This window comes from Triturus cristatus, chromosome 1_1 (genome assembly GCF_964204655.1).
Source record: "Triturus cristatus chromosome 1_1, aTriCri1.1, whole genome shotgun sequence".
NCBI lineage: Eukaryota > Metazoa > Chordata > Amphibia > Caudata > Salamandridae > Triturus > Triturus cristatus.
The window spans coordinates 426526835-426542811 of NC_140579.1; the positions used below are offsets into that span (position 1 = coordinate 426526835).

Sequence of the window (15977 nt, forward strand, 5' to 3'; positions counted from 1 at the left end):
AGTTCAAGTCGGCAGCCTCGCCAGCTGATTACAGAATCTCTCCCAGTTGGCGATGGTGCAACTCCCCACGGCTGGGCTGCCGTGCGAACATGTATTCCTCAAATTGCCCTGACGCTTTGGAAGCGCACTCAAAGTCACTCTGCCCTCCGGCTTGTAAGAATGCAGCCTGCCTTAAATGTTCCACTCTTTAATCAGGATGCCGATGCGTTTCAAGGTTCCAGAAACCCCTTCCTCATATATATATATATATATATATATATATTCACTGAAAAAACCATAGGTTTCACACATGTTATAGTTAGCGGAAATTTTACTGATAAAAAACCAATGAAATTCCCCCGTTATAGTTAGTGCAGGCAACTATAACTCACGCGACCACAATCCTCTGCTGATGCTAATACTGTATTTAGACACTTATTTGCCCATGTCTTCTTCCATACATTTTTAGCTATACATATATTACAAATATTTTTTTTTCATAAAGACACATATGTCATCAGCAGAAGATTGCGGTCGCGTGAGTTATAGTTGCCTGCACTAACTATAACGGGGGAATTTCATTGGTTTTTTATCGGTAAAATTTCCGCTAACTATAACATGTGTGAAACCTATGGTTTTTTCAGTGAATTTGAAAGGTTTTTTAAATGCTAATTCCTAACTATAACGTGTGTGAAACCTATGTTTTTTTCAGTGAATTTGTACGGTTTTTTAAATGCTAAGTTACTTTACGCCATTCGTGGCGTGCGCGCCCACTTAACGCAGTTCGTTCCGTGCGCGCACAGTGAGCACGCGGTGCGCGGCGCCCACTTTACGCAGTTAGTGCCGTGCACGCACGGTGGGCACGCGGTGCGCTACGCGCACCGCGTGCCCACGTTACGCTAGATGGGCCATGTACGCATGATGCGCTTCGCGCACCGTGCGCACATGGAGGACATATGATGCACTTCGTTTTGAAAGGTAATATTTTAATTTTTCGTATATGTTATAAGCCATGCACAAATGGTGCCCTTCGGGCACCATTTGCACACGGGGTGGAGAGAGTGTGGATAATTTTTTTTTTTATTATTTTTTTTTTTTATATTTTAGTTTAACTTATCGTTAATAAGTCATGCCCAATTGGTGCCCTTCGGGCACCAATTGCACACGGGGTGGGGAGAGTGTGGATAATTTTTTTTTTTTTATAATTTTTTACCGTACACGTACGGTAAGCGTAATCGGCGAAATTAGCGAAAAAATAAAAATTCCGTTTTTGGCCTTGGGGGATCTTTGGGGACTCCCTCAACATTGCTATGTGTGTGGGAGCAGTCTAAACAGCCCCTTTACATGTTTTTGTGATTTATATTTTAAACATCACTCTCAGTGCGAGAGAGAAAATGGCGGCCGCCGCTTCCTGGTTTCGGCCGATTCGAATGTTTACTAAGATCTAAGAGCCAATCAGAATCGCGCTCGCGCACGCCACCGTACGCGTACGGTAAGCGTACCGTAAGCGCACCGTAAGCTGGCTCAGATATATATATTGATTTAAAGGCTATTTTCTCAGAATCTACTGAACAGATTTACACCAAACCTACAAAAGGCACTTCCTTGACCTGAGGACTACCTCTCTGCCAAATTTCTAGTAATTCTGTTCAGCCGTTCGGGCTGTAGCCCTGTCTAAAGGTCCTATGGAAAAATGCATTGGAAAAACGCGTTTTGGGACCCCCCTTTTATCTCAGCCCCCGCTTGACGAATCCCCCCGAGACTTTCAGGGTAGGAGCGGAGCGTAGCGCCCCACCTATTTTGAAAAATTTGCGAGGATTCGTCGACCGGCGCCAAAGTTATTCAAAATAGAATGTTGCGGATTTCCTATGGAAACGTGGTCCTAACTATAACTACCTACTGGCGACCGCCAGTAGGTAATATATATATATATATATATATATATATATATATATATATATATATATATATATATATATATATATATATATGCCACAAAATTGCGCCGGTGAATGAGCCACAGACTCTGCAGGGCGGTTCAGTGCTATGGTACCGGTGCTCCCTCGTTTAAAATCCAACAACTCCAAACTTCCCTTTCAAGTAAGCAACACTGACACCTTGCTGCAGGTTCAAAACGATGCTTTAATTTCATGTAGAAAGCTTGCACAGGTCCAAAAATACCAACGCGTTTCTCCTCCATAAGAGGCTTGATCACGGGTAAAATCTCTGCTTCCACCTTGAATCGTGATTAAACACTGCGGTTTGGTTTCCTCCCAGAGTGCAATTATAAACAGGTGTGTAACTGCAGCAAGGTGTCAGTGTTCCTTACTTGAAAGGGAAGTTTGGAGTTGTTGGATATATATATATATTTCAACAAACAGTCCTTCAGCGGAGGGCGCGCATCACAGCTGGTGCATGCGGCAAGGTAGGACCAGCCTTGCTAATTAATTTTTCATCAAAAGTGAGAAATATCGCAGCACTCTCCTTGGGATTTAGTTCATTTATTTAATCCTCCATCTCTCTCCATCTCCATCTCTCTCCTCCCACGTGTTTCGACCATCACGTGGTGGTCGAAACGCGTAGGAGGAGAGAGATAGAGGATTAAATAAATGAACTAAATGCCAAGGCGAGTGCTGCGATATTTCTCACTTTTGATGACGAACATATATATATATATATATATATATATATATATAGAGAGAGAGAGAGAGAGAGAGAGAGAGAGAGAGAGAGAGAGAGAGAGAGAGAGAGAGAGAGAGACACATGCCTGTGGGAGCAGCAGGGGGACTGCATACCCTTCAGCCCTATTTTTGCTCTCACTTAGTTACCCCTCAACGTCTGACCTGGATGCTTTACATTACACTCCCTGGTTATGGCAACACTGCTCCTGTTAAAAGACTGTGCCAACAATTTACCACCCTTCCTGTGAACATAGGCTTTCTTGTGTTACTCAGGGGTTGGGGACACAATTGCATGTAACTGCTTAGTCTAAAATCAACCTCTCATTGCCAGGATTACCTCCTATACCTCTTTTAAAGCTTCCACTCAATCGTCCCTTCTACCACTTTTATTAAAAGTTTCCCTGTCGACCATCCGCTGAAGGTTGCCTAGCCTACCATGACTAGACACAATACACTGGCTCTGATCTTCCAGTCTTATTGACAGTGATAATATAGCTTCTGTGTGTGCTGGTCGAGGTCCAATTTATCCTTCTTTTCTCCAGTCTGAAGCATTATCTACCTTGATGTATTCAGTCTTTAAATGTAAAGCTCTCAGTTGCCCATGTGTCTGGATCCACACTTTATAAATAGTGTAATAACTAAATAAATAAATAAATGAATAAGCACAGAATGTTCCCACTGCTTTTTACGTTGCCTTTTCACATTAGCTGAAAAAGGCGGAGGCATCAGAAAAACATCTATAAAACTCTGCAAAAAGACCCCAGCCCTCTGTGATGGGCTTCAATACAATCTTCTATATACTGCACTGCTCCGAAGGATTGGCTTTGGATGTAACCAGATTGAATCTTAGCTGCCAGCACCAACACTATTAGTTTTCATTATCCCTCCTCAACGTGTCCAGGGTTCATCAACAAAGTGGTCTGCCTCCCCTTCGGCCTGTCTGCAATGTCTCTTATGAAAAGCTAGTTCAAAGGATATATAATATTGGACTGATCCCTTCCAAACGGTGGCAACCATTAGCACATGGGGCCTAAAGGGAGAGCTGGGTCCCCTGTCTTGCAAAGGGCTTTGCTTCAAGCTTTACATGTGGTGTATAGACATTCCCTCATTAGCCTCAGTCTCTGCTACTCTATGAACACTTTGGAGTGATTGCAGTGTGGCGATGTTGACTGTCCCACTAATGCAACACTGAGCCATGTGAGCTCAGCAGCAGACCCAATCCCAGCAGGGCCACCTTACAAAAGGTTCTTTGTACACAAGTTGGTCGCACACTGCTCGTCACACCAGCAAGTTGCCCCAAAGGACTGTGGTAAATGTAGTGGCGACGGCGGGTATGCCTATGCCACGATGTGTAAAGAGAACAGTATGTGTTGCATTTAGCCATCCCTGGACACGTGTTTCGAGGTAGTTGCCTCTCGTCAGCAGGGAGCAGGACAGTGTAAAGGGGTGCCGTGTGGACTGCCAAAATGTAATTAAAAACAGGTCAAGTACCTCTCATGGCGCGCAGGTGCAGATCCAAGGCTCGTCAGCCCGTTAGCTCAAGGGAGCCGTAATAATTTGTACACAAGTTGGTCGCACACTGCTCGTCACACCAGCAAGTTGCCCCAAAGGACTGTGGTAAATGTAGTGGCGACGGCGGGTACGCCTATGCCACGATGTGTAAAGAGAACAGTATGTGTTGCATTTAGCCATCCCTGGACACGTGTTTCAAGGTAGTTGCCTCTCGTCAGCAGGGAGCAGGACAGTGTAAAGGGGTGCCGTGTGGACTGCCAAAATGTAATTAAAAACAGGTCAAGTACCTCTCATCTCATAGCGCGCAGGTGCAGATCCAAGGCTCGTCAGCCCGTTAGCTCAAGGGAGCCGTAATAATTTGTACACAAGTTGGTCGCACACTGCTCGTCACACCAGCAAGTTGCCCCAAAGGACTGTGGTAAATGTAGTGGCGACGGCGGGTACGCCTATGCCACGATGTGTAAAGAGAACAGTATGTGTTGCATTTAGCCATCCCTGGACACGTGTTTCGAGGTAGTTGCCTCTCGTCAGCAGGGAGCAGGACAGTGTAAAGGGGTGCCGTGTGGACTGCCAAAATGTAATTAAAAACAGGTCAAGTACCTCTCATGGCGCGCAGGTGCAGATCCAAGGCTCGTCAGCCCGTTAGCTCAAGGGAGCCGTAATAATTTGTACACAAATTGGTCGCACACTGCTCGTCACACCAGCAAGTTGCCCCAAAGGACTGTGGTAAATGTAGTGGCGACGGCGGGTACGCCTATGCCACGATGTGTAAAGAGAACAGTATGTGTTGCATTTAGCCATCCCTGGACACGTGTTTCGAGGTAGTTGCCTCTCGTCAGCAGGGAGCAGGACAGTGTAAAGGGGTGCCGTGTGGACTGCCAAAATGTAATTAAAAACAGGTCAAGTACCTCTCATGGCGCGCAGGTGCAGATCCAAGGCTCGTCAGCCCGTTAGCTCAAGGGAGCCGTAATAATTTGTACACAAGTTGGTCGCACACTGCTCGTCACACCAGCAAGTTGCCCCAAAGGACTGTGGTAAGGTTCTTGCCCACTAAAAAGGAAACTCGCCCAGTGGTTGGTCAGCCAGGCTGGGGCGGAATCACTCGCATACCACACAGTGCTCAATTTGAGTATGTGGTTTCAGGTGCTCGGCACCGGGACTTATTTGTCAACACCAGCACTTATGACAGCCTGCCACATGGTGGCACTGGTTGTCTACTTTAGAGCACACAACAGTTGATTATTAATTCAACATGCATTGAAAATGAGTATTACCTGTACCCAAGCCATTCTTATAACTTCAGGGGCCTGGAATATCCCGAATTGTCAGATTTATAGTGTGTTGCTTTGTAGTTGTGTTGGTACTAGGATTGCCTGCTCTAGAGAAGCGATGGGTGGAGCATGCTGCGGCGCCCTCTTGAGGAGGGCCCTGGCACTTAAAAAAAAAAAAAAAAGTATTTATTTTACAAATTAAGCACTGCCAGTGATTGTACAGACTTTCATAGCCGCGGCCTACATAGATAACTTCCCAATTTCCCCACAGGCACGTGTTTCCAAGCAATCAGAACTCAAGCCTTAAGCTGCTACAAGCCTGAAGAATCGTGCCTGTACTTCTGTACTCGCTCAAGACTGAGGGGGCCAGGATCTCAGTGTAAGTCACTCATGGGCAGCCTTGAAGGCACCCCTTCCCCTGTCAAATCTTCGTGCTGCGATACACGCCTTCTATTCCTGGCTGAGAGAGGAGCGTCCCGAGCTGGGAGATACCATGGTCTAATTAACAAGCATTTACAATGCAATGGTCTCTGCATTGGTAAAGTTAGAGCTATTGGCATTGCTCATGACATTATTTTTGTTTATGTGTTTGTTTTTAAAACATTTAAAGAAACGGCATTGTTAAAAACAAAAACAAACAAAAATAATGTCATGAGCAATGCCAATAGCTCTAACTTTAACAATGCCGAGAACGTTGCATTGTAAATGCTTGTTATGCAGTGCTTTGTGCGCATGTCACAGTAACTACAAACAAGCATTGGCAAACCCAATGTATCTGGACTTGGCAAGCTGTCGCAATGGATATTTTGCAAGCGGCACAAAAACAAAAAGAGAAAACAGGCAGCTACCTGACCAATCCACTATATGCTTGCAATAAATATTGTGAAATTAAAAATAATAACATCGGACTGTTTTACTGGTGGTTTTGTCACAAGCATTTCAGTTGTATCGTGCATTTTATTATTATGTGACAGGGAGAAGAAAAAATCAACACCGAACAAAACAATTAAGTTAAGGGGAACACTTATAAAAGCAATGTGTTAGGTTGTGTCTCCCAGACCGTGCAAGAGGTCTGGTTGCACACAGAGGCGCAACTAGAGCCCAATTTCGAGGGGGGGGGGGGCTAAGACATTTTTTCGCGGGGGGGGGGTGCTGGCCTGAATCTTGAAGCAATAGGCAGAGTGGAGCTGCAGGGGCTCTTAGAAGGGTTGAAACACCAGCGAGGCCTCATTAACATGCAAATGGTCTTTCAAAGACCTGTGAAGTGCTCGGGTGCGGCTGTGTGGGCACTGGGAAGCTGTCTCATCCCGGGCTGCCACACCCGGGGGAGGTGGGGGGGGGATGAAGCCCTTTGAGTCCAATTGGTGTTGCGCGCCCGGTCCCTGGGGACGGAGATGAGGAAGTAAAGGGGGTGGGGGGAGGAGTAGAGAGGTGGGAGCAGAGAGGGGGCACAGACTCCAGGAGAGGGAGCATGAGATGAACAGCGAGTGAGTGGGCAGGAGAGAGTGGACGGGAGGGGTGAGAGAGAAGGAGACAGGAGTGCGCTGAGGTGGACAGCTCGCTGCCTGCCTGACTGCGGCGGAGGTGCTGCCCCACGGCTCTGCAGCATCCGGGGTCCCAGAGGTGTCCGGCACCGCGGAGCCCACAGCAGCCCCCGGACCCTGGCCGGGCGCCCCCCGCTGTAATGCATTCACCGGCTACCCTCCAGCGGACCGGGGGACAGAGCCCGGACCGGGAATCCCAGACAGGCAGCTCACGACCGGCGACCATGTGGCCCCGGGGCCCCCTGCCCAGCCTGCTGCTCTGCTGCGCCACCCTCCTGCCCTCTATGTCATGTATTGTCCACAAATGATAAAGTCACCAGTTAGGAAAATCCATGTTTAATTGCTATTGACACTTCTAATATAGCCCGGAGGGATAATGTGCTTGCTGCCGAGACTTGTTTAATGTACAGGAGGAGGGACCCATCCCAGTGAGCTAGCGAATTAGTTTGTGTAGCTGTCACGGGAGCCTTTGAACACTGCAATTTACAAGACACGTGTTAAATTCAAATGGAGATACCTCTGTGGGTCAATGCACCTAATGGCGGGGTCTGTTTAGATTTTGAAGCTCACAGGCTCAAACCCCTGCACTCAGACCTGAATCTTTTTGTTATTGCTTAATTAATACCGTGTACATGTGCTGATGAAAAATATCGTATTGGCTGCATTCCAGAGCAAAAGCTGATGCATTTGTGACCCGCTGAATAATAACACGGCACTTGTGTAGTGCTTACTGTCGTCGCGTGTGGTTTGAGGAGCTATAAGAAACAAGTTATTGCTACTCAACTTAACGGCAATAATTTCAAACAACTTGCAAGGGCGAGCGTTTGCTCAACCCCTCCGTGACCAAACCTGCAGACCACTGAATGTTACACAAATCTCAGCACCCAGCAAGCGCTTTATCCTGCGGAACTATATCACCAGCATCTGGGGGGTACAGCACTAGCAGGAAGACCCGGCGGACTCAGGGAGAGTTGGGCTGTGAAGGCCTCGGTGCCTGCCTTGAGTCCTTCCCGCGTATCCCAGAGGGCAGTGCCCAGCTCAGCCCTGCGGTGCCCGGGTGAGCGCTGAGGGGAAGAGAAACACCACTGCTTCTCCTGGCCTCGGCCGGAGGAAAGGCCTGCTGGGATTGGAACCTGTGACTCACGAGTCACGCAAACACTCTCCTCAGTAGGCGCTAAGCACAGTTTTCAACCTAACCGTGATTCAAACCTGCAGTTTTACGGACATCTCTGCAACAGCTGCATTACCCACTGAGGTATCTTCCTGGTACGTTTCACACTCCTACGTGGTAGTGTGTGTGTTAGCATCCAAGCGAACGAGGGGTTGTTTACTTCGCCGAGCAGAGAAAACAGAGAGGAGGGGCAGGTTGGCAGAACAGTCTGATAAACACACAGGCTGTGACCGAGCTCTCCGGGTGCAGGGATTAGGGTCGACCTCCTGTGGGGCCTGCATTTCTAAGAACTCGGTCTGTTGTTTGAATTAGGCCGTCCAGAATCCACAAAGGCCTCGGTGTGCGACCCGCCCACCCCACACCCTGATGTCCAGCCACGCAGGGCTGCCTGCCCGCCCCCTGCCAGCTACCCAAAACAGCTGAGTAACCTTCCCTCTCAGAGCCCTTTGGCACACAAACACGCGCAGGGCAGCGGGTGCCATATGGCGGCAAAGCTCCCCCGGACAAAGTCCCGCTACCTCTCCTGCCCGCAGAGCACATCCCAATGAAAGGTGCAGAGCTCCGTGAAGGCTGCAGAACCAGCAGCTGAGCGCCAGAACCGGCGCATAAAGCATATCTCGGTGAAAGGTGCTGAAACCGACCAGCAGAGCTACGTGAAGGCTGCAGAACCAGCAGCTGAGCGCTAGAACCGGCGCATAAAGCAGATCTCGGTGAAAGGTGCTGAACCGACCAGCAGAGCTCCCTGAAGGCTGCAGAACAAGCAGCTGAGCGCTAGAATTGGCCCACAAAGCAGATCTCAGTGAACGGTAAAAATCCGACCAGCAGAGCTCCGTGAAGGCTGCAGAAGCAGCAGCTGAGCGCTAGAACCGGCGCATAAAGCAGATCTCAATGAAAGGTGCTGAACCGACCAGCAGAGCTCCCTGAAGGCTGCAGAACAAGCAGCTGAGCGCTAGAACTGGCCCACAAAGCAGATCTCAGGGAACGGTAAAAAATCAGCTCCGAGGACAGGACAACGACATAAGCATACTTTCAAAACATTTTATTTATAAACAATATGCTGATTTTTTGAAATTTTATTTTAAACACAGGGGGAGAGGACAAGCACACCACCGCCTTTCTCCGAGGTCAAGAAGAAATTCCTCGGAGAAAGGCAGTGGCGGATTCGGATTCGGGGGCGTGTTTGTCTTTTCTCTCCTCCAGCCATTGGCTGGAGGAGAGAATGAGACTTTCTTTAAAAAAACACGCCCGATCCGAAAAGGACGGGGCATGATTGGAGTGACGGGACCTCTTCTCCAATGGCTGGCCAGCATTTACGAGGCCAGCCAATGGAGAACAGGGCAGAAGAGGGGCGGGTTCAAGCCCCTCTTCTCCCAAGTCATTATCTCTCGCGAACGAGACTGCGCAAGCGCAGCCTTCGCTAGCCGAGACCTAAAAAGGGACCAGGGGTGGAATCTAGCACTGAGGCGCCGAATGCCACCAACTGCAAGGCCACGCGGCCCCCTATCTGCTCCAGTCCCCCTGTACCTGGTGTCTTCTCCGGCAGCGAGGAGGCGTGTCCCTGGGCCCGGGGCAGCGGGGCTCTCTCTGGAAGCTTCCTCTAGTGCAGGCGAGTCCTCTTGGAAAAGATCTGGGGCTGGATAACTGAGAAAAACAAAAGCAACTGTTTTTTCCAGTCTGCCCTAATATTGACCCTGCTTGCACTGGCACGCAGACACCTTTCCTTGCAGTCAGTGGTCCTGGAGTACTGAACGCCTTGTCCCGAGCTCACCCATCCCGGTAAACAAAAGAAGCCATGAATCACGCTGCAGACCTCCAGCGGGTAAACACCCGCTCTCTCCTGGGCAACGCCTAGCCTGCCTACCTGCTTCCTGTCTGCATTTCATATTCTCTTTGTGTTCACATTCTCAGTAGCCGGTGAGTTTTAGACACGAGTTTCACAAACAAGCACGGTCAAAGCCCACGCCAATGTGTTTGACTGGTATTCAGTGTAACCACACAGACATATCATGTATGTACATTTAGATCACACATGCATGCACACAGGCAGGCATCGTCACACAGGCAACCGATGGACGCGGTCAGCAGGCGTGTGTGCTCCTAGGATAAGAGGCATGCAGGTGCCCAGGCACACAAAATATACACAGAGATGAAAATCTGCAAAAACAGCCCTACAGGTAGAGCTGCATACAGGTGTACATAGCACGGACCGATGCACATAGACCAGATGGCTAAGAGATACCAAAGGACACAGACCAACACAACACACAGACAACCAGAGGAGCAAAAATACATGAATGCATCCATGCACTCACTCCCCTTGCTGATCCTCTTACAAAGACCATCATTCTACCCAGGACCTGAAAGCGCCCCCACTATCCCTGCAGAGACAGAGGTCCTTGCACTGTGTGGCCAGCTGTGCCCCTTGGTCCTTTCCTTTTTGGCGTTTCTCGTTGGCTTCCCACAGCAATCTCTCCATCTATGTTGCTACCCTTAAGCGCAAGGCCACGGTGGCACGAGTGCTTCTAAAGTGTATCCTGACACATTGGTCAGAGCGCATTGGTCAGAGTGACTACAGCTCTCTCATCAGGCAATGGGGAAATTGAGGGTTGGTGGCAGCGGATTGATGTGTGGGACACAGCCCTTCTTACCTACCCCATAGGAGAGGGTCTACTGGCTTCTTGGACAAACCTGTGCAGAACCCAGTGTCCCCCAAGTGCTTGCATTGTGGCTGCATACCATGAGGTTCGGGGGGTATTGTGTGTTGTGAGCCTGGTCTCCTTTTTGAGAACACTTCCTACACAATGTTCCACTGGAAGGAGGTTTTCTGAATTAAACAGGCCCTTCCAGCTGCCCCGTTCTTTGATCTGTACGGGTTTGTCGGTGTGAGAGATGGGCGTCAGTCTATCAGGTTCATCGCTGTTCCCTCATTAAAAAAAATGTCGTCTGTGAAGAATTCTGCTACTTCAGAGAATGGAAGAGTAAAGTCACAGAAGCGGATATGCGAAGAGGTCATGGCAGATTGTTTGATGAGCTGCAGTAGTTGTTTGGGGTGATGTTTAGCAATGACAAGCTGCACCCCTTATTTTCTTGATCATGTTATTTTTTTTCCTAGGGCTGTTCTTTAGAGATCCTGTAATAGGTTTGGACAGAGTATGGTTTCTGGACTGCAACTTGCATTGAGCTAAGAGATCTGCCAAGCCACAGCTGAACACAACACATTTTTGCAGCTTGTGCAGACCTGCAACAGCCCCAGAAAATTTCCTCATCTTGGTTCTAACAGACTATCTGCCCCTGGAGCAGCATACGTGTTCTGAAGCACCATCTTCTACAGCTGAGGAATGCCTATGGCTCTCCCAACGACCACTCCTAGTGCCCTGCAATACAGGGCACCATGACAGCTGCTGGTCAGAGACTGGGGTGTAACACACCATCTACCGCTGAACTCTCAACAGGGCTAGGACAACGCGCACCACTTCAGCCATGCGGTGGTGACCCCAGAAATCCCAAAGCTGAAGGTTTTACAACTAAGGTATGCACATGACTCTCACAATAAGCACCCACCCTCACTGATCTGTTGAACCCTCTGCTGCTCAGGAACTAGGACAGAACTCACCATGTACCACTGAAGTCTGCACGAGGCTGTGACAATGAGCACTCCTGCCGTGCTTTACCCCCTGCAACACGTTGTGTATACATGGACCCTGCATAAGGTCCTGCCCTGCTATCCCAGAACTGAGGTAGAACATGTCTCCTACCACTGAGACCTCTACATCTGCCAATGTATCTCAAAGGGGAAAGGGACCACCTATACCTCTATAGCTGCCAGACTTCTGTTGTGACCATCTGCCCCCAAGATATCACAAGCGAGACATGCTGAAGGATGCTAATTCATCGTCATTCACACCTGCGCTGCCATGTCATGCTCAGGCCAGAGACCCTCTAACAGCTGGTGGTCTAAACCCACACACTAGCCCCTCCCTGTCTGACCCGATCCTCAATATTCGCCCAGTGTTCAGTCCTCACTTGCACTGCCATAGCATGGTGAGCAGTGCCGAGCTCTGCAGTCATGCCATCAATGGTCTGCACAGTTTGGGTCACTGGTGAGCTACACTACAGCCTGTACCTGAGCGCAGGGGATGTGACTTGTTTGTGGAGACCCTGCATATGAACCACCTGTAGCGACACTCGGCGTGTGTGTGTGGGGTGTGTGTGGGGCAGGGTGGGGAGCTGAGGAGCAACATAATTTCACTTAGCGTCCCTGCCACTAAGATCATCAAAGGGTGGTGCTAAGAAACATCATCATTTTCAGAGCAGCTTTATTTTGTGCCCGCCTGATCTCTTTCATCGTGTATACCAGGTTCAGAATAAAACTCAGCAATCCATAAATATTCCCTCCCAATCCTTGCCTTTCCTTGTCCCTCTTTAGGCTGTTGGGCCACACCTAGTGTTAATGTGACACCAGTTCTGCCCCTGAAGCCGACAACGGTGCATCTGCTCTGATATAGTAGTGATGAACTAGAGGTGCGCATGCGTGAGTTTGGGAAGAAAGCAGATTGAATGGAATAGGATTTGTAGAGCGCACCAAGCCCGATGGCGCTAAAGCGCTAAAACCAGTAATGAAAGCATCCGCAGAGATGAGCAGGCATTACTGTGGGTGAACCCAAGCGAGCATCGCTAAGCTGGGGGCATGCAGGTGAGTGTTGTTCAGGTGGAGGTGAACTAAGGGCGGGTATGGATGAACCCTGATTAGCTGCAGCAGTTACAGTCAGGTAGCTGGGGCTAAACCCAGATTACCAGAGACGTCTGGCCTAGAAGCACTTGAACTGTAAATCTAGCTCCATCTTCAGTGCATTGCTACTCGGAAAGGAACAGACAGACCCAATATACAACAATAAGACCGTTGTGCTACTGCAGTGATGCCTTGCACCCCTAAACCCACCAGGGTTTACAGAATCAAGGATAAGTCCTTTATTCTTCAAAATAGATGTTGGTTTAAGTTTATTCATGTCCACTGTCGAGGCAATAGCAGGAAGCTTTGCTGCAGGCTTCTTGCTGTTGGGGTGCAACCTAGCTTCTGAAAGTCCAGCCACCGTTACCTGAAACAGTTACAACGAATGATCAGAACAGGAAATACAGAACGATTAACATGCGCAGCAACAACTGAATCAGAGCAGAGCCAACTGGGCCACAGGGGACCAGGCTGCGGCTCTGTAAAATTAATCGAGCTCAGGAAACTTCATCTTAGTCAAGCACACTTGATCTCACTTGAAGTCATGGGGTATATCTCTGCCACTGGGTGTCTAGCTGCTCCTGTACCTGTGTGTTGGTCGGTCCCCATGTCTGAAGCCCACGGCCTCTCGTAACTGCGAGTGGAATAAATGTAGGACAGAGTGAGCCTTCGTCTTTTCTGCTTGCTGATCTGCTGCTCTCGTTTCTTCTCGATCAATTCCCGCTCATGCTCCTTCCTGCGCAGAGAAGCCTAACGAGCAAAGGGAGTTTCATTCTTAGTGTTTGTTGTGCATTGATGGCAGGTATTGAATGTTCTTGCAGTGTTAGGGTCTCTGCTATTGGTCTGCTACTGGTCTGGTATGGCACGGCACAAACTAAAGCTGCATCCAAGTTATTCACAGTAATAACTATTAGCACTCTTTGCCCTTCAGCCCCTTGAGCCACAACCTATGTTCTAAACCTCACAGATTAAAGCAACTACATATCCACTCAGAGTTAAAAATAAGACAGACTGAAGAAGACTAGGGGCCAGATGTATCAAAGGGTTTTACCAATTCTGTGTCTATGGGAAAATGTGTTTGTACATATGGCTCTAAGGGTCTCATTACCATTCCGTAAGAGTGGAATTACCTCAAAGAAATACGGTCCGCCTAATTCCAATGTTGGTCGTTTTTTCGGCACACAGTTTTTCAGGGTGTGGCAGAACGAGACACGATTTTACTATGCCGTAACTCCTGAATGTGGCAGAATTTGCTGGGAGTAATTCAATTCATTGTGTTTTACCAACAATGGGGTGATGATGTGGTCTATTTTTGAAGTGTTTAGTACCTTGCCTTAGGTGAGGGAGCCATTTATCATAGCTAGTCTGAGAGACTGAAGATGTTCACTTACTTTATTGGGCCAGCACTGTAGGGATAGGATTGTTGGCTTAGTTGAATGGGTTTCTGGAGTAAATCGCTTTGTTTAGCAAGGTTGGCATGAATTCTTTGAATGTGCTTTTTAGGAGTTTGTAGGGTGTGAAAGATGGATGACAGTCTATCATGTTGGTAGGTTTTTTCAAATTTAAAAAAATTGAGCCAGTAAAGAATTCAGCTACCTCCAAGCATCGAAAAGTAAGATAAAAGAATCCGATATGTGAAGAGGTTATGACAGATTTTTCGATGAGTTGCAATAGTTGTTTTGGATGATGTCTAGCAACGAAAAGCTGCAGCCCTTTTTGTTATGAGGCACTGAGCATGTTATTTTCTGGTAAGTCTTACTTTTGGCTCATACGGAGTCAAGAGTGCTGGGGGAGGAGATTTAGCTCCATCATCTTTACGCCTCACGTAAAGTTTCCCTTTCTGAGTCTGCTGGTTCAATTCGTTGAGTAGTGATAAATTGGATGTATTCCTGCAATGGATACATTTTGTATAATGGAGGTGGTAAATGTAGTTACGTCATTTGCTCTTAGACGCTGATATTTCTGTCTTTCACCGGAAGGAGAGGAAGGTTTATAGTCTGATCTCTTATCATGATACAGATTCCTTAGTTATGAAGACAAACATACTTTTTAAATTTGAGTAAAGAACAAAAGATCTGTGGATTTATGTATAAGTGGCTCATTCTCCCGGACCATACTTTTGCCACTATTAATTACTAACAGACGCATTTAAGAGTGAGTTGTTTGAGTCAGAGACGGTCGGTTTCTATCCTTACACAATCTTGTTTGATTCCTCTAGGAAAGTAGTGTATTGGGTGAAAAAGAGCAGATACCTTTTCATTGATCCATTTTGTTTATGCTTTGGTAATGACTGACCGCTACTAGTGCGAGATTAGATTTTAAAATTGCATCTAAAATCTTTTCTTCAGTAGATTAAAAGTGAAGCATATTTCATGGCTGATTATAAAAGGTTTAAGACTAAATCAATCCAGTGGTCGTATATTAAGTTATTGGGAGGCAAAGAAGGTTGGCATCTTCAAAGACTATCTAGATATAAAGGCATTTAGTATGTCACAATAGGTTTAGTTGGTTACAATGCAAGTGTACATCAAATATTCTATAGGTAATCAAAATATTGGCATTAACATAACATTATAACCACTAAAGGGCATAAAATAAGCAGGGGATGAAGTCTTTCAAAGTGTTGCGGGTATTCTGCTCATGTACAGAACTATGCACGGGAAACCAGGACCTCAGTGAATTGTGGTGTACCAAAAAACTCACCTCAGTACCCAGAACCCCTATCCGACTAGCATCAGTGTCTCATTTGTTCTCCGTATCATCTCGAAGCTACCAATGATTAGACAACCCAGAACAAGCGACTTAGAGTACTCTCAGGAATGGTGGGAATCAGAAACACCTTTTCGTTATTATTCTCATATCAATCCACAACGAGAGTAATCAGAGACACTGAAAAGTTTAAAATGTTTATTTTTAACTACGTGCTCTAAGGTGCAGTACTTTGGCCAACATAAGCAGACAAATGATTAAAAACAAAACCATCAGCATTGTTACAATACCATAGAAGATGAAAGGAGAAATCATATTACAAATGATAGTGGACTACAACCACCCTCCCTTCGCTAGTAAGCTAGTTTTATGAAACTAATA

The 15977-nt window shown here is 47.4% G+C and overlaps 1 pseudogene; it reads right to left on the reverse strand.

Moving 5' to 3' along the window:
• LOC146870373 (putative E3 ubiquitin-protein ligase MARCHF10) overlaps positions 1–15977 on the reverse strand; it is a 422534-nt pseudogene that overhangs the window by 346696 nt on the left and 59861 nt on the right.